This window comes from Eptatretus burgeri, chromosome 10 (genome assembly GCF_056783735.1).
Source record: "Eptatretus burgeri isolate ZD-2024b chromosome 10, Ebu_testis_v1, whole genome shotgun sequence".
Taxonomy (NCBI): Eukaryota; Metazoa; Chordata; class Myxini; order Myxiniformes; family Myxinidae; genus Eptatretus; species Eptatretus burgeri.
In genome coordinates, this window is record NC_140970.1 from 13,305,300 (window position 1) to 13,330,934 (window position 25,635).

Genomic DNA, 25,635 nt, shown 5'->3' on the forward strand with positions numbered 1-25,635 from the left:
CCTATCCATCCTCTTGACCCAAGTACAATGAATCCTGTTTGGTGGGGGTTGGGAGGGGTGCATTAAAGCACCCTGCTCTTTCAGGTTGGAATACTAACCTGACTGAGGTGAGGGTTTATGCTTATGGAGGAGATGAACAATAAAGGGCAGAAACTTTACAGGTGGTGGGAGGGTGTACCAGTGTCGCTCAGCTTCGGCAGATGTGTAGATCAGTGGATGGAATCAACAGGACATTGACTGAGGTATTCTAACTACTGTGAGATGCAAGTTGAAGCTGATGTTTCTGACATCAACTCTTCGTCAGAGCAAAGATTATGATGAAGGGTTAACGCCTCAAACATCAGCTTCTCCTCGTTTCCCATGGTGGTTGGCGTATTTCAATCAACATTCTATTTATTCCAAGCATGATGTCACCTGATACTTGATTATATCCTCTGTAATACCAATCACCTGTTGCCTAATTTGAATGACGATGTAATAATGGAGAACTTATAACTTGGCTATGCATAAGAAAATCCCAGATTAATTGTATTTGAAGCTCCCATCCCTCCACTTACACCCTCACCTCAACCCCACCCAAATCATCCTTTTCCCATTTCAATATTCACTGTAATTTTCAAAACAAAAGTGCATGAGCACACCTTCAATGAGTGTTTTGTGACGACTGTGCTTTTGCAGCCAAGTACTGGGCCAGTGTTTAATTGCAGTTCTGTCATTACAAAGTGCAGCTACATAATTCTTTAACATTACTTTGTCTGTGCAATGTCATTGTCATTGTCATTGTCACTGAAACATGTTTACGTCACTGTAGTTGTGCAGTTACTTTTCATCAGCCACATGGTCCTGATATTGCAACCCTACCTTATTTTGATTAAATTTTGAAACCTCACACGTTATGAAATTGCCATAATAAACATTGCATATATCACGGTCCGATCAATTTTGGACACATCACTTGAAGTTAAGCACTGCAGATATTCCTTTAAATTTTACTGTAATATCTGCAGTCCTTAACTTGGGGTGTTACATTGGTTGCTCAACTTAACTTGATGTGACCTGGTTCTTAGGCAGTGATGATGTAAGATATGTTAAACAACGACAGTAAATATATTGAAGAACAAACAGAATTGTACAAGACACCTTGTTTTTGAATGACACATTTTTTTTGAATGATACTTATTGAAGTGTCAGGTGAAATTAATTATTTTGTTTTCCTTCCTTGTCTCTGTGTGTCTTTTCAAGTCCAATTCCTTGTCGCTTCGTAAATTTTTGGCATATAATTCCAATTCAGTGCAATATAACACATTGAACAGAAGAAAATAGTACAGGAAGGCTTTCTTGCAAATGCATCGGCCTTGTGCACCGATTTGAATGGCAGGCACATCTTTTGATTTATTGCTTGCTGATGTTACCCAACCTTTACAGGAAGCTGTATTAGGAACTGGCGCACATGCCTGGCATAAGACAATAACCTCCTTTTGTATTCCTTCTGCATTTCTCATATTTTTATGATTGACACCACCAAAAACGATGGTAATATCATTTTTCTCAGATATTTGAATTTATGATTTGAGGATTTATTACTTGAACTAGCGAGGTACCCGTGCTATGCATGGGTGGGAGCTCAAAATCAAAAAGACAATGCGGAAACACCGAATGCCAAACCATGAACCAATAAATTTCACATTCCGGTGACACTTTCAGTCGAACATCAGGCATGGACAGCCGGTTTGTGAAGGACTTGGGCAAAAAACTTCCTGCAGCTGACCCCCACAGAAGTAAGGTTGGTAATATTTCTATGACGTCACTTTTGCGAAACTGAAAATGCCGAATCCGCGAATGTCACGGGTGGAAACCCTCACATCGTTCCCTTCTCCTTTGAACACAATGCCTCTATATTATCATTCCAAGCAGCATCATTCCAATCACAAAATAATACTACACCATTCATGTAACAAAATACTATGTTACAAACACTCATTCGGCAAATGAAGAAAAACATCGTTCTGACGCTACATCTGGATTTGGAGCAGCTTCGTATGGATCAAAACTCAAATTCATAATTGTATTGAGGAATTTATGAAACTTCCCACCCAGATTTTTAGAATTTATTTATTAGAAACTTCCCACCCAGAATTTATGAAACTATTGAGGAATGTATGAAACTTAGGACACCCGTTTGTACCCCAAAAGGTTTCATAGAAGGTTTTATGCGGCGAGCCCCAAAACTGAGGGAGTTGTTTGGGGATGGCCTGATGGACAGACAGACACTCCTGATTTATAATATAGTGGTGGTTAATTGATGAGCTGTTGCGCCACCAGATTGTAATCTCAGTGGTCATGGTTTTCAAATCTTCTGAAAACAACAGTATTTTTGATTAGAATCATGTTTCTTTAAGCCCAAAAAAGCAACACCCAAAATCTCCAAAACTTAAAGATGAATAACAAGAGTTGTGATTTATATTATGATGAATAACATGGAACTTTCACATAGGAGGATACCACTTGGCCCATCATGCCTGTGCTACACCAACACCAGACACTACCACCCAGCAACACCAGACACTACCACCCAGCAACACCAGATACTATCACCCACCAGTACCAGATACTATCACCCACCAACACCAGATACTAGCACCCACCAACACCAGACTCTACCACTCAGCAACACCGGATACTACCACCCACCAGTACCAGATACTATCACCCACCAACACCAGATACTACCACCCACCAAAATCAGATACTATCACCCACCAACACCAGATACTACCACCCATCAACACCGGATACTATCACCCAGCAACACCAGATCCTATCACCCAGCAACACCGGATACTATCACCCACCAACACCAGATACTATTACCCACCAACACCAGATATTACCACCCAGAAACACTGGATACTACCACCCACCAACACCAGACACTACCACCCACCAGCACCAGATACGATCACCCACCAACACCAGATACTATCATCCAGCAACACCAGATACTATCACCCACCAAAACCTGATACTACCACCCACCAATACCGGATACTATCACCCACCAACACCAGATACTATCACCCACCAACTACAGATACTATCACCCACCAACACCAGATACTACCACCCATCAATACCGGATTATCACCCAGCAACACCAGATACTATCACACATCAACACCGGATACTATCATCCACCAACACCAGATACTATTACCCACCAACACCAGACACTACCACCCACCAACACCAGATACGATCACCCACCAACACCAGATACTATCATCCAGCAACACCAGATACTATCACCCACCAAAACCAGATACTACCACCCACCAATACCGGATACTATCACCCACCAACACCAGATACTACCACCCACCAATACCAGATACTATCACCCACCAACACCAGATACTACCACCCATCAATACCGGATACTATCACCCAGCAACACCAGATACTATCACACATCAACACCCGATACTATCACCCACCAACACCAGATACTATTACCCACCAACACCAGATACTACCACCCAGAAACACTGGATACTACCACCCACCAACACCAGACACTACCACCCAGCAATACCAGACACTACCACCCACCAACACCAGATACGATCACCCACCAACACCAGATACTATCACCCAGCAACACCAGATACTATCACCCACCAACACCAGATACTACCACCCACCAATACCAGATACTATCACCCACCAACACCAGATACTATCACCCACCAACACCGGATATTACCACCCACCAATACCGGATACTATCACCCACCAACACCAGACACTACCACCCAGCAACACCGGATACTACCACCCAGCAACACCAGATACTATCACCCACCAACACCGGATATTACCACCCACCAACACCGGATATTACCACCCACCAATACCGGATACTATCACCCACCAACACCAGACACTACCACCCAGCAACACCACATACTACCACCCAGCAACACCGGATAATACCACCCACCAACACCAGATACTATCACCCACCAACAACAGATACTATCACATGTAAGCTACCTTCAAGTACTGTCAATATCTCGAAACACATATATTCAATGATTTGAGGTATCGATTTGATTCCATTTTGAACCGAGGATCTACTTTCTGTTGCCCATTACCTTACTGGGGAGACCATTCTATTTCATCCCTTGTCTGAACTAGAATGGCACTCAGTGGAGCACACACCTCTGCTAAGCTTGACTCGTTTGTGTGTGTTTGTGTGTGTACATAGTCAAGGCTCGTGAGAGAGTGAGTACAAGTACACTGAATCGATCAGGATGCAACCGGCCAAAATGAACAGTCGGGATAAGGGGAAAATACCAACAGCAGAGTTGAAGGCCAAGTCAGAGGGAGCTTGGACAAACAATGGGGACAGGAGAGGATGCATAGGGTGGACAGTATGGATACAGAAGGAAACTCTCAGGAGGTAAAACTGGAAATTTAGATTGGTGAGATATTGAATGGATGGGGTGGGGGAGGGTAATGAGGGTGGAAATGATTATGGTTTTGGATTTGGGGCGATCTGAGATGGTGGTGAATAACTGTCTTGAAGACCTGGAAGAAATACTAAGATTTAACAGATTGTCGAAGTTGGTTCCACAGGTTGGAAAAAAAAGAACAAATGAGTGAGGGTGAGCAGTAATCTTGGATTTAGGTAGTTTCACCAGAAGGGCATTGATGGTGACTGTGTGTGCCCTGGAGAAACCTGGGGGGGGGGATTGCACATAAAGAGCAGAGGGTGCAAGTCCAGAAAGGAGGTGGTAGAAGACAGAGAGACCACCAACCTGTCAATGTTGGTGAAGTGATAAGCCCATAGACTCAGCTTTATCGTGGGAGATTCCAATAATCTTGAAGGCCCTGGTTTCCACAGCGTCAAGCTGAGCAAGATGTGAGACAGATTCTCCAAAGAGACCTGGTATCAAAGGAATGAATTCTCCATCTCAGATCCCTGGTCAGAGTCCAAGTTTCACATCCATAGAGCAAGTCTGGAAGCACTAAGGACACGAAGACTCGGACTTTCGTCTTCCCGCACAGATAACAGCAGCGCCACACCCCATGATCCAGTGAATCCATGGCTCCCCAGACTCAGACCCAGACATCTGTTGACCTCTGGCTCACAGTCAGCAGACATGAATATCACTGCCAATGTAAGTGACTATCTCTGTGACCTCAACATCCTCGTCACAAAGAGGTACAGACAGGATAACAGCATCCATGATGTCTTTGAAAGCCTGGATTTTAGTTTTGATCCAGGAAACCCATAATCCCAGCGGCTCTTACTCCTCATTCAGCACCTCGAGGGCCACCAAAGGGATATCCAGAGTCTCCGCAAAGATGAATGCATCATCTGCAAAATCAAGGTCCGAGATCTTGACATTCCCAAACAATGCACCACAGCTTGATCTCTCCGACATCCTCTGTAAAATCCAGTCCATACAAGTGCTGAAAAGTGTGGGGGCCAGAACACACCCCTGACGAACTCCAGTAACAACTGGAAATAAGTCAGAGATGGTATGACCACACTTCACAGCACTCTCAGTACCAGAGTAGAGTTCAGACATCAGATCGATCAGTTTTGGTGGCACCCCATGAAGACCAAGAATCCTCCAGAGGACATCCCAATTCACTGAATCGAACGCTTTACAGAGATCAACATAGGCTGCAAGCAGCCCCTGCCGAAACTCTCGTCTGCGTTCGGTGAGGACACGAAGAGCAAGTCACCCCTCGGTAGTTGTTGCAGTCTTGGCGATCACCCTTCCCTTTCCAGAGAGGAACAACAAGGCCCCTCTTCCAATCAGTTGGGATGATGCCTGTGTTCCAGGCAGAGCACAAAACTGCATGCAACGACACGAGTACAGCATTTCCACCAGTCTTGAGAAGTTCAGCATGGATGCCACAGATCCCTGGAGCTTTGCCCCGTTTCAACTGGTTCACCGCAGCCCGTGTTTCCACAAGCGAAGGTGGACCACAGTTGATTGGAGGGTCAGCATTTGGGATCTTAACACCCCTGACATCCAACTCAACAGCTGGTGGATCAAACTGGTACAGCCGCTCAAATTAACCGGCCCAACGGGCCTTCACTTCGGACTCCTCTGTCAAGAGCCCATCACCCTTTGCTCGAACTGCAGTCCACCAAGAAATGGGCTTGGAGGAACGCAATGCGCAAGTTCCCCTGTAAGTGGGACGAGAATCACTTGACCACAGGTGATGCTCTACCCCCTCACAGATTTGTAGCACATAGGCCTCCTTGTCCACCCTCAGTGCCTGTACAGTTTTATGCCTCAGCTCCCTCAACAGCTCAGCTCTGCCATTCAGCCTGGCCCTGCGACTCTGGTCAATGGTATCCAGTGTCCCTTGATAGACAAAATTCTTCTTCCCTCTCGGGTGAGTTCCAAGACATCAACTGGCAACATCAAGGATGGTGGTCGTGAAGGCACTCCACAACTCTTTAGGATCCCCCAAAGCACCCAGACCCCCCAAATTTTCACTCAGCCTGTTTGGAAACTCCTCAGCTACCCTCTCATCCTTGAGCTTGCCAACATCCAAACGAGGCTGGGATGGTACCATTCATTCTCCTGGATTTAAGCTGCAACTTCAGAGTTGCTACAACAAGCCTCTCATCAGTATTGAGGAACTCAGCACTCCGGTGGACCCTGCAGTTCTGAATCATCATCAGGCGAACATCAATGAGCATATGGTCAATCTCCTTTGCCACATCGCCAGCGTTGGAATACCAAGTCCAGCGATGACCCTGTGGGTGCTGAAACCATGAACCAGCCACCCTAATTCCATTACTTCTTGCAAAGTCAAGGAACTTGGTGCTATTCTGGATCACCGTTCCAGACCCATGGGGACCAACACATGTCTCATAACCATCCCCATCAGTTCCAATTGATGCATTGAAATCCCGCAAGAATAGAAGAGTATCTCGCCTGGGGCACTGATCAGCACAGACTCTACCGTGGCATAGAATGAGACCTTGATGGTGAAATCACTCTCCTCAGTCGGAGCATATACAGAGACCAGGGAAATGACACCCAAGGAGTGATGAATCCTTAATCTCATAATACGCTCATTGACCAGTGTTACCTCAATTATTTTTGGAGTCAGCTTATTGGACACTGCTTCAGCAACTCCTTGGACATGGTAAGCATCCTTGGGCATGGTAACGTCAACACAATTACCCCCCCCTCCCCCAAAATCCCCAACATAATCATCATCACCATCATCTCCATCAACTCATCTTTATCACCACCATTGTCATCACCATCACATTATTGGATCAAGCTTATCATCATCATTATTAAAGGTATGTCTCATGATCTTATCAATTCAAGAAAATAAACTGTATTTGATGTTCTGAATACAGGAAAACAAGCCTGGTGTTGGCAGAACGGTTAAGGTGGCTGGCTTAAAATATTTGGGTCTTGAATTTAATCTCCTATTGTCCTGTTAAATAACACCAGTTGGGTTGACTCAGCCTGTCATCCTTCTGTGGTCAGCAAAATGAGGACCAGCTTACTGGAAACAGGGGCCAGTCCCATCCTCAGTGGGAAAGCAGTGCTCCCAGCAATGATGCAAGCATCACTTGCAGGCTGCATACAAAATAATAATACAGGAAAATAATACTTTATTAGATGTTCTTAATAACACTTTTATTCATGAAAATAAATAGCACAAAAACAATGTACAGACGTGTTATGTTAATTAAGGGTGCAGTTTGGACCAATTTTAAAGCTGAAGTTCCTCACACTATTTTCCTCATTACCCCCTAAGTTTGCGCATCGTGGATTTGCGGTTTCTGGGGATTTTCAAGATTGTAACCCCCACAAATGGCAAATCCCTCCTGTATACTGTGTGCATGAACTTTCTAGTTGATGTAATGCAGTGGTGTTGGTGGATTTCCAATCAGATGGAAGAACATTAACTCAAGTATTGCCTCCTTGGCTCTTCCTAACATCAAAAATAATAGTTATCTCCTTTTCCTCATTGTGGCTTAGCTTCGAAGTCAAATATCTTTTGTGTGCAACAGATTTCTTTATTGTTTTGCTCACCTCTTCAGCTTTAGAGACATGTTTCACAAAAAAGAGTTTCAGCCTTTGATTCAGACAACCATTGCCCATTGCTATGGGATGCATTAAGACTGAACTTTGTGTGATAGGATCATTGAGGTACATTGTAAAATGAAATAAATTAAAATATATAATTGCCATGTGCAGCACCCATTAATTTGGACAAGCATACATTTAAGTCAATCGGGCCTGGTTTAAAGGTAAAATTAATGTTTCAATGCTTTTGTGACCTACACTGTTTTACAATGGCAAATGTTTACAACTTAATTATTTCACTGTATTGGTGATTATTTCAAAAGTGTGAGATCAAGCTCTCCTTTCATTTGAAGAAGCGTTTGAGTTATACTTAAGTTTGAATTCCTTGAATTAATAAAAGAAAGCAAGTGTGGCCTTTCCATTTATGAGTCATCTGCATATTACTTACTTTGGGGAAGGAGACAAAGAAAGAAAGAAAAATTGAGAAAAGGAGAATATATTAGTGGGTGAGGGTGAAAATAGTAGAAAGCAGGATGATAATAAAAGGCAAGAAGAAAAAAAGAAAAGTACTTTTGGAGATGCGTTGGCATAGGGAGAGTAAAGTAAGGTGAATGTGTGAACATAACATGGGGTGGGAAGTGGGAGGATGTGTCAAAATTCCTCATTTTTGCACATGTACCACATAAAATCTTTGGATCCTATGAAAAGGTCCACATATAAGTCTAACCAAAGTTATATTTGCAGGACATGAATGGAATGGAGAGCTGTGACCTGGAAGAAGATGACCTCATGCTCGATGCTGAAGTGGATTTGGTCTCACCCCAACTTCCTAGCTTTCCAGGTATTATTGAGAATGGCTCCTGGAGATGTTGTTGTGTGTTTATTTATGTATTTATTTATTTATTTATTTAAGTAGTGACTTCATGCTCATGGAAATTAGCTTCTACATATATGTATGAGGGCAAGGGTCTTCAGAGATATTATTGTTATGTTACATGATTTATAATGATATAATTAGATGATGGATGAATCAACATCATATATGCAATTAAGCCTGTAAATTGGAAGCAAAAACTCGGTTCGCATCAATCTCGGTTATTTGCGCAAAGCATTTGCCGAGTCCCTGATTGGTTCAGAACTCAGTGAAGTTTGCATTGCATCAAGTGTTTGTAAATCAACCGTATGGAGGATGTATGGCCTCAATCTAGGCTGCGTTGACAGGTACAGCCAGCCACAGCACTGCTTACATTAGAATACAATGATATCCTCCACAGGAAATGATCGCGATGCATTCGTGACTTGATAGTGCAAAGTTTATTTCCATTATTTTCATCTTGTAATCTACAAGTAATAAAAACATTAAAAATACAATAAGTGTGTGTGTGTGTGTGTGTGTGTGTGTGTGTGTGTGTGTGTGTGTGTGTGTGTGTGTGTGTGTGTGTGTGTGTGTTTTTGTGTTCGATATAATTGTTTTTTTATATGGACAACCATTATTCAAAGAAAGATTCCGGGATGGTTTCACATGATCATTACTTTTGACCATCCCTACATTGTTTGCATACTTTTTGGAGTAACATCCCGATATCTTTTTGCAGTTAAAAAAAAAATCATTTTGTGTTTCTTTACTTTTTTGCAAATGTGTTTACATGGTGGAGAATTTCACTGTTGTGGCATGGAATTTTTATTTTTATTTTTAGGATTTGCATTGCATTAAACAAAAGTTGTCCACACCCCCTTTCAAGTGGAATTATTCCATTTCATTCCATTGGGACCATACTCTATACAGAGCATCAGTGCTGCCACAGCAGTCTCCTGGGCTATTGGGCACAATCCTGCAGGTTTCCACTCTGACACAGGATACTCAAATGGCTTAATCATCCCAGCAAGCTGGTACTCATTTTGCCAACCTCGGAAGGATGACAGGCTGTCAACCCCACCTGGTATAAATTCAACAGCAAAGCAGGATTTGAACTCAGGACCCAAGGATCCCAAGCCCACTGCCCTAACTATTAAGCCAACACCAGACATGGAATGATATGGGTCCAGAAAGAGAATTTGAAGTGGAGTACAATTTTTGCTGAAGCTAATTTTGTGACTAACTTGATGTAATGGCAATTTATGGTTCTAAAGTGTTTGCCAAGAGTATTTCAGAGTATGTACTTTATAGACACACAACCCTGATAATATTCCACTGTTAACCACACCAATATAAGTCTGATTGGCCCTTGCTAATGTGTTTTCCGTCTCCCCCACATCAAGCTGATTGACAGTCGTTGTCCCGCCCACCCTACTAATCCCTTCACAAAGGAATGCAATTTTTGCATTTTTTTTTGTGGAATTCTTTTAAGTTATTAAAATTTCAATAGAAAAGGATGCACCAAGCAAAACTCTGTCAGATGGTACCAAAGTCATTGCCATTGAGAGGAAGCTCGGAAATTCGCCATCTGAAGATGATTATTATTATGATGAACAGGAAGAATATTTTCTGGTTTAAACCGATCTCTGGTTTTTGCTTGTTTTTTTTTGCTTTTGCCATGGTCTGAAGTCCTGAAATTGATCTCTTCCTCGACAATCACCTGAGCAGACCATGAAGGCTCTCGTATATGCCATGGCCAAAAGTATATTGACACCTGCTCGTCCAACATCTCATTCCAAAATCATGGGTATTAATATGGAGTTGGTCCCCCCTTTACTGCAATAACAGCCTCCACTCTTCTGGGAAGGCTTTCCACGAGATGTTGGAACATTGCTGCAGGGATTTTCTTCCATTCAGCCACAAAGAGCATTGGTGAGGTCGGGCACTGATGTTGGGCAATTAGGTCTGGCTCGCAGTTGGCATTCCAATTCATCCCAAAGGTCTTTGGGGTTGAGGTCAGGGCTCTGTGCAGGCCAGTCTAGTTCTTCCACACCGATCTCAACAAACCATTTCTGTACGGACTCGCTTTGTGCACGGGGGCATTGTCATGCTGAAACAGGAAGGGGCCTTCCCCAAACTGTTGCCACAAAGTTGGAAGCACAGAATCATCTAGAATGTCATTGTATGCTGTAGCGTTAAGATTTACCTTCACTGGAATTAAGGGGCCGAGCCCGAACCATGAAAAACAGCCCCAGACTATTATTCCTCCTCTACCAAACTTTACAGTTGGCACGATGCATTCGGGCAGGTAGTATTCTCCTGGCATCTGCCAAACTCGGATTGTCCGTCAGACTGCCAGATGGTGAAGCGTGATTCATCCCTCTTTAGAATGTGTTTTCACTGCTCCAGAGTACATTGTCAGTGAGTTTTACACCACACCAGCCGATGCTGGCATTGCACATGGTGAACGTAGGCTTGTGTGTGGCTGCTCGGTTATGGAAACCCATTTCAAGAAGCTCTCGATGAACAGTACTTGTGCTGACGTTGCTTTCAGAGTCAGTTTTGTACTCGGTAGTGAGTATTGCAACCGACCACAGACAATTTTTCCACGTTACGTGCTTCAGCAATCGGCTGTCCCGTTCTGTGAGCTTGTGTGGCCTACCACTTCGCGGCTGAGCTATTGTTGCTCTTATATGTTTCCACTTCACAATAACAGGACTTACAGTTGACTGGGGCAGCTTTCACAGGGAAGAAATTTGACAAACTGTCTTGTTGGAAAGGTGGCATGCAATGACGGTGCCACGTTGAAAGTCACTGAGCTCTTCAGTTTGGCCCATTCTACTGCCAATGTTTGTCTTTGGAGATTTCACAGCTGTGTGCTTGATTTTATACACCTGTCAGCAATGGGCATGGCTGAAATAGCCAAATCAGCTAATTAGAAGGAGTGTCCACACACTTTTGGCCAAGTAGTGTATGTAACCGACATGACTTTTTAGAGAAGATACTCCAACTTTAGTTTTGTATGTCGTGGGTGGGACCAACATTTTTTTCCATGCCATCTCTATATGGAGAGTACTACCACACTCTGTGATTCTACGAGACCTGTGTGTGTGTGTGTTTGTGTTTGTGTGTGTGTGTGTGTGTGTGTGTGTGTGTGTGTGTGTGTGTGTGTGTGTGTGTGTGTGTGTGTGTGTGTGTGTGTGTGTGTGTGTGTGTGTGTGTGTGTGTGTCATCATTTTTCTCAGAAATGACTGAACGGATCTTCATCAAACTTTCAGAGGTTCATGTTTGAGTGCCAAGGAGTTTTAGGCCAAAAAATATAATTAAGTGGTGCCAGGCACAACAAATCCCGCCCATTTAAGGCATAAAGTTATTTTGGGGATCAAATTTAAATTTGATACATCCTTAACCCCGATCTTCAGAAATATGCATTTTTGACTCGAGAATTGTTTGGATTTTAAGTCACAAATATAATAAGCTTCACTATGAGCTAAGTTTGAAGTAAATCGGATCATTTTTGACAAAGTTATGAGTGAAAAACGATTTTGACCTTTTCGTGACCTGACCTTGACCTTTCACCTAATTGGACCCAAAAGTTAATGAGGTCGTCCGAGGTTCATTACCCACCTGTGGATACAATTTTACAGTGTTTGAGCCAGCAGTTTTCCCGTAAAGTTGTATTTTCGTAACCATGTTTTAGTCTTTATGGAAAATTTGTAATTTTGACTGATGACCATGACCCCCAAAACTTTGGACCCCACCGATCTTCACACATATGCATTTTTCAATAGGAATGGGTAGGATTATAAGTGACAAATAGAATAAGGTTCACTATAAGCTTAGTTTGAAGTAAATCAGATCATTTTTGATGAAGTTATGAGCGAAAAACGATTTTGATCTTTTTGTGACCTTGACCTTGACATTTGATCCAATTGGACCCAAAAGTTAATGGGGTCGTCGAAGGTTCATTGCCCACCTATGGATTCAATTTGATAGTGTTTGCTAAAGCCGTTTTGCCATTAAAGTTGCTCACAGACAGACAGACAAACAAACAAATATAATAAACTAATGTCACCCGCAGGGTGACCCGTATCTTGCCAAAAGGTGACCACGTGTCACTTCTTTAAGGTCACACTGAGGTGAACAGAGCTGCTATCCACCAGGAGCGACTCCTTGAGTAATATCTGCCTACGAGAGATTCCGATGAGAATCGTTCTACAGAGTAACCATGAAAAATATACGTTTTCCTCATAACGTCACCAAATGACATCATAATGTGTCAAGCTTGAAACATCGAGAAAGCACTCATCGAGATGTTCAATTTGAGGTACTACACGATATGGTTCCTAAAACTTGAAAATTTGACCTTGGGGTCAAATGTTTGACCTCAGGCGCTAACCATGAAGGTCAAGGCCGATCGCCACCAAAAATTAATCCGCTGAGCGCCAGACCATAAACTATATTCCCATGAAGTTTGAAGATGATCCGATCAAAATTACTCAAAAAATAAGGGTTTCGTCGACTCCCCTGATTTGCGACAAAGTGACCTTGACCTGTGACCTTGACCTTGAAAATTTTATGCGCTGAAAGGGACCTCTATAGGACTCTGATATGCGAAGTTACAAAAATTTCCAATGATAACTGTGCTCTGCAGAGTGATCGATACGTGATTACAGACAAACAAACAAAAAAAAAAAATACAAGCTGACTAACATATCTTGCAAAAACTTCGTTTTGGCAAGATAACAAGCAGTCATAGACTGGTACTTACAAAATCGTCAACTTGACCTCTGACCTTGTCTCATAAAAGCTGTCTCTCGATAAGGTTGCGACGCAAACCAGAAGTTTCTAGGATGATTCTGTACCAAACCATCAAAAATCGAATGTTTGACCTCACTGTGACCTTGACCTTTGACCGATTTTGACCAAAGTCTAATCAGCGCTAGCCATCACCCTCCTGAATCAAGTGGTGTAATTTGACATTGGTAGCTTCTTCCGTTATCGAGTTAGAACTTTTTTTTGGATGTTTGACCTCACTGTAACCTTGACCTTTGACTGATTTTGACCAAAATCTAATCAGCATTAGCCATCAGTCTCCTGAATCACATGGTGTAATTTGACATTGGTAGCTTCTTCCGTTCTCGAGTTATCTGTAGCAAACCATCAAAAATCGAATATTTGACCTCACCGTGACCTTGACCTTTGACCGATTTTGACCAAAATCTAATCAGCACTAGCCATCACCCTCCTGAATCACGTGGTGTAATTTGACATTGGTAGCTTCTTCCGTTCTCGAGTTATCGTGCCTACAAACAAACAAACAAACAAACAAACAAACATGCAGTCATAGACTTGTACTTACGAAATCGTCAACTTGACCTCTGACTTTGTCTAATAAAAGCTGTCTCTGGAGAAGGTAGCGATGCAAACCAGAAGTTTCTACCATGATTCTGCACCAAACCATCAAAAATTGAATTTTTGACCTCACTGTGACCTTGACCTTTGACCGATTTTGACCAAAATATAATCATCACTAGCCATCACGCTCCTGAATCACGTGGTGAATTTGACATTGGTCGCTTCCTCTGTTCTCGAGTTATTGTGCCCAGAGGACAGCAGTGATCAAAATACTTACGAAATCTAAAGATTACGTAAGTAACAAACCGGACGATTACAATATCCCGCTCCCTCCCGAATTGAAAATTTTGAAAAGAAAAAGTGGGATTTTTTTCATCCTATAATTCTAAGCCTTTGCAGCAATGTGAAAGGTAATATTAAATGATCCCTGACTCCATTCCTTAGTGTATGTATGGAAGTGTTTTTTGCCAGGCAAAAAATAGATTGGGCAATGCCAAGTACCCCTGTTCGTAGGTTATAAATTAAAATGTCATTTGATGCATATTTCCATAAATAAGGTTGCTGAACTTGCTGATTGGCATGACACGAGTCTGATGTGTTTTTTAACTGCTTGCTGCTCTTTATTGTGTCACATGGCTATCAATCTACTCTAAAAATGCTGCCGACACTTCGTACACATGTTTTATATGGATATGTGGCATGCTAAGTTAAGACTCGAAAAGTTGATAACTGACATAAATCGGCTAGATACAGCAATTGCTATGCAGCCCAGTGCACAGCACAATATCTTTGGATTACTGACTTCCTCCACTCGAAGAGACAACGTGTGGCTCTCAAAGGAACCCTTTCATCACCTCTCCTTGTCAAAGCTGGAGTATCTCACAGCAGAATCCTTGGCTCTATATTATTCCTAATCATCATCAATGATCTCACTGACTCTCTGGAAAATCCTCTTTATCTATTTGCTGATGACTCTACTCTCTGCCATGATATCTCTCATCCTTCTGACAGACAGGCAGCAGCCTCTTCCATCTCCTCAGACCTTGATAAAATCGCAAACTGGTCAAGCACAAATTTGCTTTTGTGTCCATATTGTCCACCCTTTGATTTCTCCCTGACCCCTCATCGTTGCCTGCATCCCTTGTTTGTACTTCACCGTCTACTTCTCCCTCCACACAGCTGTTGGTGTTTCCCCTTTTTCTGCTGTTTCCTTTGTTATGTTGTGTTCTGATGTGTTCTGTGTAATTGCTCTTCCATGAGCCAAGACCATGTTTTTTTTTTAATGTTTCTTAAAAAAAATAAAAAAATACAATACCCCGACATTCGTGGACCCCGACATTCACACCATTTTTCAGAAGCGTATCCACTGCAAATTGCGGGGTCCGACACTACTTGTCATTCATTATCTAGCAGAGTACCCAATCTTTGGGTGATGTTGTTCCCAGCATGCAACACATTCTTCTGACACATTACTTTATTTGGGTGATGTATCGGCACCATACTGCTGCCTCGATCACTTCCAAAAATAAAATTAACGTGGCTTTTGTACATGAAGCAAAAACGTGCAAACTGCTTATTTGCATACATAATATATCGTGGTTATATAGCTCAGATAATTCCAATTTCACTGCCCAAAAGGCTGACACCAGAGGCCCGGTGTCTGAGGCCTGCAACTTGAGGCTTATGCATAGACAGTACTGTCACCTTCACAAGGTCCATGATGCCTATTAGCTCCAACCTTTCAATATTTGATGATCCTTTGAACAGTTGCTTTAGTTGTTTTACACTGAGCGGAAAATTTACGGGGAGAATATGGCGATTGTGAATATGATATCTTATAGGGATGGTTTACAAAATCGGCGGATGTATAATTTTTTTTTTTTCAGGTTACAATTGTCGGTGGCATTGGACCTGCTGTCCAACCAATGGGTATAGAGCGGACATACAGTGGGGAGAACAAGTATTTGATACACCGCCAATTTTGCAGGTTTTCCCACTTACAAAGCACGTAGAGGTCTGTAATTTTTATCATAGGTACACTTCAACTGTGAAAGACGGAATCTAAAACAAAAATCCTGAAAATCACATTGTATGATTTTAAAATAATTAATTTGCATTTTATTGTATGAAATAATTATTTGATCACCGACCAACCAGTAAGAATTCCAGCTCTCACAGACCTGTGAGTTTTGTCTTTAAGAAGCCCTCCCATTCTCCACTCATTACCTGCATTAACTGCACCTGTTTGAACTCGTTATCTGCAGAAAAGACAACTATCCACACTCAATCAATCAGACTCCAACCTCTCCACAATGGGCAAGACCAGAGAGCTGTCTAAGGACATCAGGGACAAAATTGTAGACTTGCAAAAGGCTGGGATGGGCTACAGGACAATAGGCAAGCAGCTTGGTGAGAAGGCAACAACTGTTGGCACAATTATTAGAAAATGGAAGAAGTTCAAGATAACAGTCAATCTCCCTCGGTCTGGGGCTCCATGGCAAGATCTCATCTGGTGGAGCCTCAATGATCATGAGAAAGGTGAGGGATCAGCCCAGAACTACACGGCAGGACCTGGTCAATGACCTGAAGAGAGCTGAGACCACAGTATCAAAGAAAACCATAAGTAACACACTACGCCGTCATGGATTAAAATCCTGCAGCGCACACAAGGTCCCTCTACTCAAGCCAGCGCATGTCCAGGCCCGTCTGAAGTTTGCCAATGACCATCTGGATGATCCAGAGGAGGAATGGGAGAAGGTCATGTGGTCTGATGAGACCAAAATAGAGCTTTTTGGTTTAAACTCCACTCGCCGTGTTTGGAGGAAGAAGAAGGATGAGTACAACCCCAAGAACACCATCCCAACCATGAAGCATGGAGGTGGAAACATCATTCTTTGGGGATGCTTTTCTGCAAAAGGGACAGGACGACTGCACTGTATTGAGGGGAGGATGGATGGGGCCATGTATCGCGAGATCTTGGCCAACAACCTCCTTCCCTCAACAAGAGCATTGAAGATGGGCATGGCTGGGTCTTCCAGCATGACAACGACCAAAAACACACAGCCAGGGCAACTTAGGAGTGGCTCCGTAAGAAGCATCTCAAGGTCCTGGAGTGGCCTAACCAGTCTCCAAACCTGAACCCAATAGAAAATCTTTGGAGGGAGCTGATAGTCTGTGTTGCCCAGCGACAGCCCTGAAACCTGAAGGATCTGGAGAAGATCTGTATGGAGGAGTTTGCCAAAATACCTGCTGCAGTCTGTGCAAACCTGGTTAAGAACGACAGGAAATGTCTGATCTCTGTAATTGCAAACAAAGGTTTCTGTACCAAATATTAAGTTCTGTTTTTCTGATGTATCAAATACTTATTTCATGCAATAAAATGCAAATTAATTATTTTAAAATCATACAATGTGATTTTCAGGATTTTTGTTTTAGATTCCGTCTTTCACAGTTGAAGTGTACCTTTGATAAAAATTACAGACCTCTATGTGCTTTGTAATTGGGAAAACCTGCAAAATCGGCAGTGTATCAAATACTTGTTCTCCCCATTGTACATACCGACATACATAACATACAAAGAAACATTTTCTGCATGATATATAAATTTCTTACGAGTTCATAAATATAAATATAACATAACATGGAACCCGGCAGGAATGAAATGAATACTCAACATAAATGTTGACAGTCACAGATGATTCGTACTGCCGAGCCTCAAGCCCATTCACTAATTGGATTTGCTTTCGGCCATGCGCTGGTGGTTGGAAACTAAATAGTCATTCCAGGCAAAAATAGCATCCCTTTACGACAGTTATTCTCTGCAGACAACTGTAATTAGCACTGTAATCACTTCAGTTACTGGCATTCCTGACTGCAGTACTTAAACCACAATAGCGTAACCTATAGTAATTCTACAGATAACTTCAACTGCAAGGAAGTATGGAGAGTGCAATTACAGTTCTAACTATACTATTTTTGCCTGGGTTATATGTGACCATGAATCAACAGTACCCCAGCCCACAGTCAATGAGAATTTGAGAAACACTGACATTTATGTCAGTCTCGTAATGGCACGAAGTGTTTGGTCAGTGGTAGATTTCTCGTTTGGGTTTATGGCCCCAACTATCATCTGTAACAAACAGTGCCTCCAGGAAGTCCACAGGAAGGAATGCCAAATAAATAAAATAATAATAATCCTCTAACGTACGACATCGCTAGGGTACCTTCGGCGCCCAGCCGAAGGACAAACGACTTCGGCTCTAGGTAATGGATAAACTCCGCCTTGCAGCACATGGAGTCGGAATTGGGAGAGAGCGGTGTATAATAATTGATTGATTAATTGCAGAATCAAAATAAGTAAATATTAATCTTAAAATAATTAATTTCTCAATCATTTGCCGAATAGCATTCTTAACCCACCACTTTTTGAAAATTAAGTAAATAATCGAAAAATAAATAATTAATCGATTATTTGATTAATCAATAAATCAAAAATACCCTTTATAGCCAAATCACATGGTCACTGTCATGTCCAAATATCATCCTCCGAGCTCAAAATATGCCTGAGATATTGTTAGGATGAGAAATAAAATGAATAAGTAATTAATAAATCGATAATAATCAAGTAATTAATTAATTGATTAATCAAAAATAAAAAAATAATGCTTTTGCCAAAGCACATCTGCACTTTTGTCCCCAAATTTCAGATATCGCCCAGACAAGCAAGAAATAAAATAATTAATCAATTAATTGATGAATCAAAAATAAAAAAAATGTTTTTGCCAAAGCACATCTTCACTTTTATCCCCACATTTCAGCTTCGCAGATCAAAAGATGGCTGAGATATCGCCCAGACAAACAAACAAAACAAAACGGAATAAAAACTGAGGACTCCCTTCCTTTGGCGCCCAGCGATAACATCTTGCATCGCCTCGATATGGAATTGGGAAGGAGCAGTGTACAACAAACAAATGGAGTAAAAATTGAGTACTCTCTTCGTTTGGTGCCTGGTGATGACATCATGCATCATCTAGATATTGAATTGGAAGGAGCATTGTACAATTGTATTGTGCTGGTTTGCGGACTTGTCTTCGACGTCTCCGGTTCTCATTGGTTTCAACTTGCATATAACTTTATACCTTACGTCACCACCGTAATCGTAGCTTCCCTTAAATTTAGTTATTGTTATTGTAGTTCTCATTAATTTTGTCAGATCAGGCCAGCTTAGATCTGTGACTTGCTACAAGTACCATGTAAACCTGTACTAATCTGTTTCATGGTCGGGTTGGCGGCGACTAAACTATCTCCTCCACCAGGTTTCCTGGTGAGGAGGGTGTATGGATATGGACACACAGCAGGATTAAAAACAAATACTGAGGGGTGACGCTGCTCTCAGTGCCGAGCAAGGTCTTTGCTCAGATAATTCTTGATAGGGTTCGCCACCATCTGCTTGAGCACCAGTGCCTAGAGCAGTCAGGCTTCACAACAACGGGGTCAACGATTGACCGTATCCTTGCTCTTTGAGTCCTCACTCATCGTTCCATTTCATCCCACACATGTTATTTGGGAGAAAGATCAGGTGAAACAGCTGGCCAGAGAAGTGTGGGAATGTTCTGTTGTGCATTGAAGTCGGTGAACTCTTATGCGAAATGAGGGCATACATTATCCTTTTGAAGTGTGAGGTGACGTCCATGAACCTGCAGGAATGGGAGGATGTGAGGATGGAGAACTTCATCACAGCACCAAATACTTGTCAAACTGCCATTAATGACCTCCAGCTTGGTTTTGTGATGTGCTGTGATATTTCCCCACACCATCATGCTTCCACCACCGAAGGACGAATGTTGCACAACACATTCATCAGCATAACATTCCCCTTCCTGTCGATAAACGCCACAACTGCCATCATCATTGTCAAGATGGAGCCTCGACTCATCTGTAAAGAGGATAGCAACCCGATCTTGTCTCCTGAACCTCAGATGTTGTTTACAGATCGAAGCACGCATGTCCATGATGCTGAATCCAACAAAATCGGAATTGCTGCTGGTCATCATTGTTGGATGTTATACTCTTGTAAACGATTCATGACAGTTCTTGCACTGATTGGTCCCAAGCCAGGGATGCTGAGAGCTGTCAAACTTGCTGTTTGGAACAGATTCCTAAGGTGCACCAACCGGACATGGTTATACTGCCGATGTGACTGAAATGAAAACGAGAGATGAACCTTCAGAGTGTAGGCTTTATTCCATTTGATTGGAGCCGCTTCTACGGGCACACCAGGGAATACAGACGCAGCAAGGAGTACATAAGCAGTAAGGTATACACGCGCAACTAATCACCGCAAAATAAATCAGTATAAGCACGGAGTCCGATATACTCTCAATTCTCACCATTCAACGAGCACCAAGTGAACCGCCGACATAAAACGACAATGCCCCTGGGACAATCACCCCCGACCGTGCCGAACCTCAGCTTTATCTCTTCCGTGCTCGAGCCGTGCAATATGTGATCACACGTCACGACCTTCAATTCACCACATTCTCCCCGTCTTTAAAATGTAACTAGAGGCCCAACTAACGTACCATGATTACTTCAGCACTATAGGAGTATACATTTCAAGCAACGCGAACTATCTAAACTACAGAAGCATACATGCCAAGCAGTGAGGATTATTTTGAGTTGTAGGAGCATGGTCAAGAGCATCGATATATTATGTAACGAGCATATAGGAGCATGAGCATCGAGGATGCCGATAATCCCCTTTACAGATTGAGTCGGCGAGGGGGTATTATTCGTCGACCTCTCCGGGAGTAGATGACGGTTTCACTTGAGGAAGGCTTCCGATCCTCTTGGTGAGTCTCGACTCGTGCCGGAGATGACTCCCCGATCGCTCTCGGGTGGAACGCGGCAGCTCCGTCGTCACCCTTCTTGGGTGGAGTCCCTGGGGGGGGGGGGGAACACCTGGGGAGGGGATGTCAGAGGGAGAAGTGCCAGATGGTGGTGTACCTGCGGGAGGAGTACCTGAGGGAGCCAAATGGCGAACCGACACAGTGGTCTCCCTGCCATCCGGGAGCCTGACATGAGCATACTCTGGATTAGTATCGATGAGTTCGACTTCTTCCACCATGGGTTCATACTTGCTTTGTCGTACTGGGCGTTTCATGAACACTGTTCCGGGATGGGTTAGCCAGTTGGGCACCGATTGGCCGTCAACATAATGTCGTTGGTGAGTAAACATTCGTTCGTGAGGAGTTGCATTGGTGGACGTGCAGAGCAAAGAGCGTATGGAATTCAGAGCGTCGAGAAGGGTAACCTCCCACCGCTCGGGGCCCAGTCCTCTTGATTTCAGCGCCAGAGTTACGGCTTTCCAAATAACTCCATTATATCGTTCCACCTGCCCATTACCCTGTGGGTTGTAACCCGTCGTTCGACTAGTTGCTATGCCGTGCTCTAATAGGAATTGTTTTAGCCCGGCCGACATGAAACACGCCCCTCTGTCTGAATGTATGTACGAAGGTTTCCCAAACATAGCGAAGAGGTCAGACAGACATTTCACGACAGTGCCCGAGGTCATATCCGAGCACGGAAATGCGAAAGGGAACCTTGAATATTCATCAACAACGGTGAATATGTATCTGTTGTCTGTCTCGGTCGGCAGGGGCCCTTTGAAGTCAATGTTTAGTCTCTCGAAGGGAGAAGTGGCCTTGATCAATCTGCCAGAAGCCGCGCCATAGAATCTGGGTTTTAGTTCAGCACAAACAGGGCATGAAGCATTCATTTGTTTAATATCTTCAATAGAATAGGGAAGGTTCTGTCTGCGCACGAAATGTGCCATTCTGGTTACCCCCGGGTGGCACAGAGACACATGGAGGTCTTGCAAAGCCCGACTGATTGTCGCCGAACAGTAGACCCGAGAGAAGGTGTCTGCAGCAGGGTTTTCCCTCCCGGGCCGGTAGACTATGTCGTAACTATAGCAAGCTAGGTCTATCCGCCATCTCATAATTTTTTCATTCTTAATTTTCCCGTTATTTTTCCCATCAAACATGAATGCCACGGATCGTTGGTCCGTAACGAGCGTGAAGTGGTTTCCCAGTAAATAATGTCTCCATTTACGTAGGGCCTCGACTATGGCGTACGCCTCCTTCTCTATTGCCGAGTGTCTCTGCTCGCTTCCAGAGAGAGTTCTCGAGAAGAACGCGACCGGCCGCCCAGACTGATTAAGCGTAGCAGCTATCGCGTGATCTGAAGCATCTGTTTCCACCATGAAGGGCACCGAGCTATCGATCGATAATACCACGGAATTACTGATATCATCTTTGAGGTTGTGGAAAGCTGTTACAACAGCGGCATCTGGTGGAAAGTTTTTGCAATGCACTAGGGGATGTATTTTCTCGCAGTATTGCGAAATCCATCTTGCATAGTAAGCGAACATGCCGATCACCCGGCGCATTGTCTGCAGGTCCTGAGGTGGGGGTAGCTCACGAAGTGGGCGCAATCGTTCAGGATCAGGCTTAATCGTGCCGTCGGCTATCGTGTAGCCGAGAAGGTCAATTGACCTTGCCGAGAATACGCATTTCTCGTAGTTGAGAGTCAGATTATATTTTCTAGCAATGCTCAAGAATCTGTCCAGATTCATGTCATGTTCCCCCTGATCCCTACCGCACACTGTGACATTGTCCATGTAAACAAAAGTGTCTTTGAGGTTTTCATCTGAGATGATGTCGTCCATAACCCGTTGGAAGCAAGCTACTCCATTCGTGACACCGAATGGAATCCTCCTGAATTGGTAGAGGCGTCTACCTGCCTGGAATGCGGTGTAAGGTTTGTCTTCCTCTCGGATGGGAATTTGATGATAGGCGCTTCGCAAATCGATGGTGCTGAATATCTTATAATTGGCCACGCGTTCGACCATCTCGTCTTTGCGCGGCAAAGGGTAGGCGTCGAGTTGGGTGAAACGATTGACCGTTTGGGAATAATCGACAACCATTCGTTTCTTATGATTCTGGTTGGCGGTGACCAACACCTGTGCGCGCCATGGCGAATCGCTCGGTTCTATAATTCCTTCTTCCAGTAATCGCTTGGTTTCTGAAGTGATGAAATTCATGTCAGCAGTGGTATATCGCCGCGATTTGATCGCTATCGGTTTACAGACCGGCGACAAGTTAGCGAACAGCTGGGGAGACGTTACCTCTGCGGTGGTCAAAGCATTTAAAATTAGACGAGGTTTGCTTCCTCCAAAGGGTATTTCGATGCTCGTGTGCTGCTTGAGGACATTATGACCCAGAATTACGTCTGCGCATAAATCACGAAGCACCAGTACCCTTACATCCCGATGTGTGTACCCTTTTACGTCCAATTCAACATTGCAGTACCCTCGTACACGGGACTGTAGTGATGTGGCGGCCATGCATACCGTATTGTCTGTCGGGTGGATCTTCCATTTCCTGCCCTTCACTAGCGAGCTGGTGACGAAACTTTCAGAGCTACCGGTATCAATCAGTGCCTCAGCCATATGCCCGTTAATTCGTACGTTGATGATAGCCTTGGATAGATTCCCCGGGGAGGCTGCAGTTAGTTTCTTTTGCGAGTAGAGAGCCGCAGAAGTGGGTTTATTTCTCCTTAGAGTAGATTTACATACGCTGGCATAATGCCCTTTCTTGTCACAATTCATGCATGTGGCATCTCTGGCGGGGCATTTGTGGCGGGGTGTCTTTTGTACCCACAAAAGAAGCATTTACCAACCGGAGTAGTTGCTGAGGAGTTTTACGAGGTCTGGGTATCCGGCTCCTCGGGTTTTTCTCCATCCCCTGCGTCTGGCTGTGTCTGTGTCTGTGGGGTTCCTTGAGTTTCCACCATAGCAGCGTTCATTAGCAGCATCAATGTCCCAAATGACTCAGATTGCTGCTGAGCCGTATCCATCGCTCAAGCCTGATCGACTACCTTTTCAAGAGTGGGTTGCGCTTTCTCTAGTAAGCGTTGCCGTATGTGGGCTGATCTAAGTCCTTGGATAAATGCCTCCCGGGTCGCTTCATTTCGGTGTTCCTCGGCGTTTACGGCCCGGAAGCTGCCGTCTTTTCCCAGCTGTTTCAGAGCTTGCAGGAACTGATCGATTGTCTCCCCGGCTGCTTGCTTGCGTGTGTTGAGAAGATGTCGTATGTATACCTCGTTCTTGCGCTTCACGTAGAGCGCCTGCAGCACGTCGATCGCTGCATCGTAGGTGTCACACTCCGAGAAGAGCCTGTATACGCTGGGCGAGACATGATTCACAAGGGTGGCCAATTTGTCAGCTCCCTCTTCGATGATGGTCAGATAGTGTGAGAAGGAACGGAACCAATGCGACCATTTCATTTCTGAGTCAGTCGCGTTTGGGTCTGCGTCGAACCTCTCCGGTTTGTAGATCTTGTCCATCGTTGGTTGAGAGAGCCGAGAAAACCAAATGGAATAAATTGAAATGAAAACGAGAGATGAACCTTCAGAGTGTAGGCTTTATTCCATTTGATTGGAGCCGCTTCTACGGGCACACCAGGGAATACAGACGCAGCAAGGAGTACATAAGCAGTAAGGTATACACGCGCAACTAATCACCGCAAAATAAATCAGTATAAGCACGGAGTCCGATATACTCTCAATTCCTACCATTCAACGAGCACCAAGTGAACCGCCGACATAAAACGACAATGCCCCTGGGACAATCACCCCCGACCGTGCCGAACCTCAGCTTTATCTCTTCCGTGCTCGAGCCGTGCAACATGTGATCACACGTCACGACCGTCAATTCACCACAGTGACATCACACGTGATCACCCAGAACGTGAACGGTCTCTGATTTTGCCAGTTTGTTGACATCCTCTGCAGAGTGACTGTAGTTTTTATACAAATTCAATCTCTGCTGCTCAACGTTTCACCACCATTTCACTTTTGGCAGTATAAGTAGCTCAGAGATTTGGCTCTGAGTGAAACCAAGAGTACAACACGATTGACCTTTTTAAAGTCCATGAAATAACTTAAATTGATAGATTAACTTAAACTTTTCCCATCACTGGGGACAGATACTTTTGCTGGTATTGTAATAATATTGAGTTTTCTTGCAAGGAGCTTCAAGACAGGAGGAGGCTGCTGTTGGGTTCAACAAGCCTGCACAATGTTTGGGCCAAAAAAAAAACAAACATTTGTTTCCTATTGCATGGCCAAAAAAATTGGGTAGGTAGGTAGGTAGGGAATTTTTTTTTGACAATTTTTTTTGCCATGAATAGATTCATATAACTCGATTAAAAATGTTTATTTTCCTTGGTGGTAGTGGTAGTGGTCGTGGTAGTGTGGTGGTGGTCATAGTGGTGT

The 25,635-nt window shown here is 43.6% G+C and overlaps 1 protein-coding gene across 1 annotated transcript in view; it reads right to left on the reverse strand.

The window, feature by feature from the left end:
* The window catches only part of LOC147017956 (uncharacterized), a 666,861-nt gene that overhangs the window by 497,593 nt on the left and 143,633 nt on the right, over window positions 1–25,635 (reverse strand). The gene's annotated exons all lie outside the window — the stretch shown is intronic.